The sequence below is a fragment of the Schistocerca piceifrons genome, chromosome 5, assembly GCF_021461385.2.
Source record: "Schistocerca piceifrons isolate TAMUIC-IGC-003096 chromosome 5, iqSchPice1.1, whole genome shotgun sequence".
Taxonomy (NCBI): domain Eukaryota; kingdom Metazoa; phylum Arthropoda; class Insecta; order Orthoptera; family Acrididae; genus Schistocerca; species Schistocerca piceifrons.
Genome location: NC_060142.1, coordinates 709,218,969 through 709,225,419, shown reverse-complemented (window position 1 = coordinate 709,225,419; position 6,451 = coordinate 709,218,969).

The window sequence follows — 6,451 nt, the reverse complement described above, 5'->3', positions numbered from 1 at the left end:
GGAATGCAGCAAGTGCATGCGAGTAGATATTTAAGATAACTCTTATTTATTGTTTCGTCTGAGTTGCACACTTCTTGAGTTCGATTACGTGTTTCGATCACACTGGACGGTCAGCAGCACATGCTGTCTAGTCAGCACAACGTATCAGAGTGTTGTGCTGACAGTTTGTTGTCCTGAGAAGGCAAGACGGATTGGCGATGCAATTAATTAGATGATCCAGTGTGATCGAAACATGTAATCGAATTTAAAAAAGCGTGTAACTGAGGCGAAACAGTAAATGATAATTATTTTAAGTATCTACATGTGCCTTTCTTTTTTTCTCTCTAAAAATAAAATCAGTGCTGTATATCGCCGTTTTTACATCATCGATAAGAAGAGAGAGACTTAATACTGCACAGCGAGAAACATTCCAAATGAAGTTTTCATTAACTATTTTGCGAAGTGGGAACGCCTCTGCGAAAGGTGTGTGAAAAGGGGAAGAGAGCACAATGAAGGAAAAGCACTGTCTGACAATGAACTTGAAGCAACCAGAAGAAACGTAGCTTCACGGGTTGAAAGGGATGTGATGTTATTTCAGTGATTACAAAATCCAGTCAAACTTACAAAGAACTCAACAATACAACCCCACGCATCACTGGATGCATCCACTTTTTTTGGTTGAGAGCGTGCCATAAAGCCGTTGCATCTTCTCCTGAAGAAAGCCGGCCCACAACTTTCGTAGCTGCTCCTTGATGTCCCACATACTGGCCCTGGGACAGAGCAGACGTCCTAGCAGAGCTGGTCTAACGCGGACAGGTCTGTGGGTCTCGCTGGCCACAGGAGTAACCTCAACATGATGCAGGCAGTTCATAGACACACGTGCCACGTGTGGAGGATCCTCGTCCTGTTAAGAAGTAACACGACGGTACTCTCGCGTGAGAGGTAACACGTGAGGTACATGTGCGACATAACCTTGTGCAGTCAGAGTTCCCTCTGCTACTACCAGCCGCGTCACCTCAAGTCATACGCGACGGCTCCCTAACACCGCTGTGCCTCTCCAAAATAATGGATGAATGGCGCCTCCACCATACTGCTGTGGTCTCCAGTCCTGAGACTGGTTTGACGCAGTTCTCCATGCCACTCTATCCTGTGCAGCCTTCATCATCTCCGAGTATCTACTGCGACTTACATCCTTCTGAATCTGCTTAGTGTATTCATCTCTTGGTCTCCCGCTACGATTTTTACCCTCCACTCTGCCCTCCAGTACTATATTGGAGATCCCTTGATGCCTCAGAACAACCGATCCCATCTTCTAGTCAAGTTGTGCCACAAATTCCTCTCCTCCCGAATTCTATTCAGTACCTCCTCATTAGTTATGTGATCCACCCATCTAATCTTCAGAATTATCCTGTAGCACCACGTTTCGACAGCTGCTATTCTCTTCTTGTCCAAGCTATTAATCGTCCCTATTTTACTTCCATACATGGCTACACTCGCTACAAACATCGAAAAAGTGCAAAGAAGGGCAGCTCGTTTCGTGTTATGCCGCAATAGGGGTGAGAGTGTCACTGATATGATGCGTGAGTTGGGGTGGCAGTCACTGAAACAAAGGCGGCTTTCTTTGTGGCGAGATCTATTTACAAAATTTCAATCTCCAACTTTCTCTTCCGAATGAGAAAATATTTTGTTCACAGCCAACTACGTAGGGAGAAATGATCATCATAATAAAATAAGAGAAATCAGAGCTCGGACGGAAAGATTTACGTATCCCTTTTTCCCACGCGCCATTCAAGAGTGTAATGGTAGAGAAGTATGAAAACTGGTTCGATGAACCCTCTGCCAGGCATTTAAGTGTGGACTGCAGAGTAACCATGTATATGTAGATGTAGATGTTCAGAAAAGACTTCCTGAAACTCAAATCTATACTCCATGTTAACAAATTTCTCTTCAAAAAAGTTTTCCTTGCCATTGCCAGTCTACATTTTATATCTTCTCTACTTCGACCATCATCAGTTATTTTGCTCCCCAAATAGCAAAACTCATCTACTTATTTAAGCGTCCCATTTCTTAATCTAATTCCCTCAGCATCTCCTGATTTAATTTGACTACATTCCATTATCCTCGTTTTGCTTTTGTTGATGTTCATCTTATATCCTCCTTTCAAGACACTGTCCATTCCGTTCAGCTGCTCTTCCAGATCCTTTGCTGTCTCTGACAGAATTGCAATGTCATCGGTGAACCTGAAAGGTTTTCTTTCTTCTCCACGGATTTTAATTTTTTTTTCCTTTACTGCTTGCTCAATATACAGATTGAATAACATCGGGGAGAGGCTACAACCCTGTCTCACTCCCTTCCCAACCACTGCTTCCCTTTCATGCCCCTCCACTCTTATAACTGCCATTTGGTTTCTGTACTAATTGTAAATAGCCTTTCGCTCTCTGTATTTTTCCCCTGCCACCTTCAGAATTTGAAAGAGAGTATTCCAGTCATCATTGTCAAAAGCTTTCTCTAAAACTACAAAAACTAGAAACGTGGGTTCGCCTTTCCTTAACCTATCTTCTATGATAACAATTCTACGGAATCCAAACTGATCTTCCCCAAGGCCGGCTTCTACCAGTTTCTCCATTCTTTTGTAAATAATTCGTGTTAATAGTTTCCAGCTGTGACTCATTAGACTGATAGATTGGTAATTGTCACATCTGTCAACACTTACTTTCTGTGGGCTTGGGATTATTGTATTCTTCTTGAAGTCTGAGGGTATTTCGCGTGCCTCACACATCTTACTCACGAAATGGAAGTGTTTTGTCATGCTGGCTCACCCAAGGCTATCAGTAGTTCTAATGTAATGTTGTCTACTTCCTGGGCCTTTTTTCGACTTAGTCTTTCAGTGCTCTGTCAAATTCTTCACGCATTATCACATATCCCGTTTCATCTTCATGTAGATCCTCTTCCATAATATTGTCCTCAAGTACATCGCCCTTGTATAGACCCTCTATATACTCCTTCTTTGCTTAGGACTGCTTTTCCACCTGAGCTCTTGATATTCATACAGATGGTTCTCTTTTCTCGAAAGGTGCATTTAATTTTCCTGTAGGCAGTATCTATCTTACCCCTAGTGATATATGCTTGTCTCATAGTCGCCATAGTCACTGACTATGGCCATCCGCGGTAGTGCTGATCCGTGATTCAACTTTGGATACAATGCGACGAAATTTATCAGCAGCCTATGCTTTCCGGTCACGCCACCACTCCAAACGCAACCGTACGTGTTCTGGTGTCGCAGTCAGCCTACACGTTGGACGGTAAATGCCTCGTTCCGCTGCTGCTAGCCTCCGACTAATCTTGCGGAATGACACAGAATAATACCGAGAGTCCATTAATTGCCCTCGGATGGTAGACGCAGATGTTAAAGGGTTAAGATATGCTTGGTGCACAATATGGCGCCCTGTTTTGTGGTAGTTACGTGGGGGGAACAGAAACTTGAAGACGAGAATGCCCGCCGTCACGCTCGCATGCAGTCCAACACTCGGTCACTGTCACATCTGATGCCCCACGGAGTTGGATATTGCGCTGTTCGATCAGCTGCCAAATGCAGACCCACAATGAGGCCCCTTTCATACCCTGTCTTTTCTACACAGTGAAGACCCAGCGTTTAACGCGTCCATCATGTCGGTATATAAGATGGTTTCAAACTCAATTAAACACGATGTTTCTGGCTGGTTGTTTCGAAGGGGGGAGGGGCGGGGGGGAGGGAGGACGGATTGAGGGAGGGGTGGCGGAGACTAAACAGCGAGGTCATCATAGGGAAGGATGGGAAGGAAGTCGGCCGTGCCCTTTCAAAGGAACCGTCCACCCATTTGCCTGAAGCGATTTAGGAAAATCACGGGAAACCTAAATCAGGATGGCCGGACGCGGAATTGAACCGTCGTCCTCCCGAGTGCGATTCCAGCGTACTAACCACTGCGCCACTTCGCTCGATCGACGTTTCTGCCTTAAATATATGGCTCTGAAAGCGACAGTCCATTACTGACCCCTTTGACATCATAAAGGGTCAAGCCAACAACTCAGACCGCGCACTACGCACACTTCGTATAACAGCCATTAAAACCGCCCGTGCGCTCGTACCTTATCTAAAAACCTTTTCTAGAAGTGTTTCCAATTCCCCTATCCGTCCTGGAAATCCTGCTTTCTTTAGTACCCTAGACGAATTTTCTCTTGTGTTATCGTTAGTGTCGAAACGATGTCATATCAGCATTCTTCTTAATTTCAGAAACAAGATAAAGCTACAATTGTGGCCTCTTTTTACGAATTTTCTAGTGCAACCGTTTCAGAACGCTTGCATAGTAATGACGGTCAACCATACCTCCAAGCAAAAATTCGCAGTTCACAATTAAATCGACATCAAAAATAAATATGAGCATAGCTTCCACACTGAATCGACAGTGTTGCGCTTTTGTTTTATTTCGGAGATCTTTGGTAGTTTACTGTGATGACTGGATCTTGTCTAAACGTCACAGCTCCCAACATTTATGTCCTGCTATGGTCTTTTTGTATGAATGTTGCGCTATCATTAGCTTGTTCAAGGAGTGCCTTACAAACCTTCACTCAATGTTGCCTCTAATCTTTCATAAAACGAATAACACATTTTGCTGCAACACGTTAAATGTACAACTTTTTGGTTAAACTAGCGTAAAACGAATCAGCTGAGAACAGAATCTATTTTTCAAGATCTCTGACATACGACAGTTGGCGCACGCAGGATCGTTTATTTTCTGAATATGAACGCAACCAGTCGAAGCCCTTCCTCGTTGAAGGTCATCTTCACTTTTGAATCAGGATAACCATTGGTAACACTGTGCTTTTCATAGTGCGCCTTCATAGCTCAAAATTTCAAATTCCCTCAACGCTTTTTACGTTGCATTGTTTCTCCGTGAATCAGATTACTGCAAAAGTCACTACTAGCACTATACCATATTTCACTTAAATACCAATAACTGGGAAACCAAGTGGCTCATATTCAATGAGATTACTGAGTTTTGAGATGGATACAGCGGTGCCAACAGTGCTTCACTAGAATGCTTCAATGGAAAAATAAATAAACAAATAAATAAAAATAAAAATTAAAAAATACAAAACATCGACAGTGATTGGACCAAATCTCGCAAACAAATTCTCTTAGACGCATTTCCTATTGTTTGTTTTGCACAGAACGTCGTAACTTTTATAACTTTTCACAGCAGACATCACCTTGTAATATGACCTCCAGTTGGCATGACATTGATGTTTTGTATAACTCAAAAGATGATGCGTGTGGAGTCATCGCTTTGATTGTTGTTTATTCTCTGCAACTTACTGTCCCTGAGGCGCGTTGACTGATGCAAGATATCATCTGAACCCTATTTCGGCGGGCTGTGAATCCGACGTGTGCGTTTTGTGTTTTGCTTTTATTGAGTGGTGGTGGTGGTGGTGGTGGTAAGTGGTGGTCGTGAGCTCACGGTAATCAAATAATGACATAGAGAAGGAGACGCTGAAAACCTTTTTTGTCGATGAGAATTTTTTCTAGCGCCTTTTGGCAGTTGGAATCGACACACGTATTGTGACCTCACTTTTGGGGTCGAACAGTCTTTTAAATGGGATCTTGTGAATTGCGCCACATCAAAAAGTCAGCAGAGGAAGTGTCACTGGTCAACAGTGAAAAAGTAAGTTCTCTTCAGTTTCTGTTTTACTCGGATGTTTTGTTTCGAATGACAGCCGTATGTTAGGAGTTATCAAGGCCTCCTTCCGTTTCCTGCAAGTACAAAATCCTTTCTAGTCCGAACTTGGCAGTGGGACAAGGTAGACTTCAGTGGGACCAGCAACATTTTTAATCGTCGCCTGAATACAACACAGGATATCACTAATAGAACGAAAATGCAGAAATAAGTCCACGCACATGTCTGCGGCGGTGACCAAACACGAGCGTTTGCTTATCGCGAACGTGCTTTGTGAATAGGGCTAGCTGGGTGGGAGCAATCATGTAGCACGGTGTAAGTCATGTGTGGCCCACTTAGCAGTCCCAGCCACGCCACGTGCGCAGTGGTGCAGCTGTCAGCTGGCGGCAGCGAGCACAGTGATGCGATTGTCGTGAAAGCACAGGGGACCCGAAAACATTAATCCAGCATTACATCACAAAAAGCTTTTTTCCCCTAAAAAGTAATTTAGTCTTGAAACACGCGATACGTCCCTAAAACCATGATATTCAGCGACATTTGTTACATCTGCACCACTCGCAAATCGTGCAATGCTAGGATATGTATGAAATGATTCAGTTGAAACTATTTTAATAACTGCAATATTTTGTCTTCCCCTCAGAAATTCTTCGCCTATGATGAACGTTTGCTCACCAGGACCAGAATGGCGCGCACTCGGTTTCGTGAAGACAGCTGAGAATCAAATGAATTAATTTCACAGAAATGAAATTATATATGCGAAA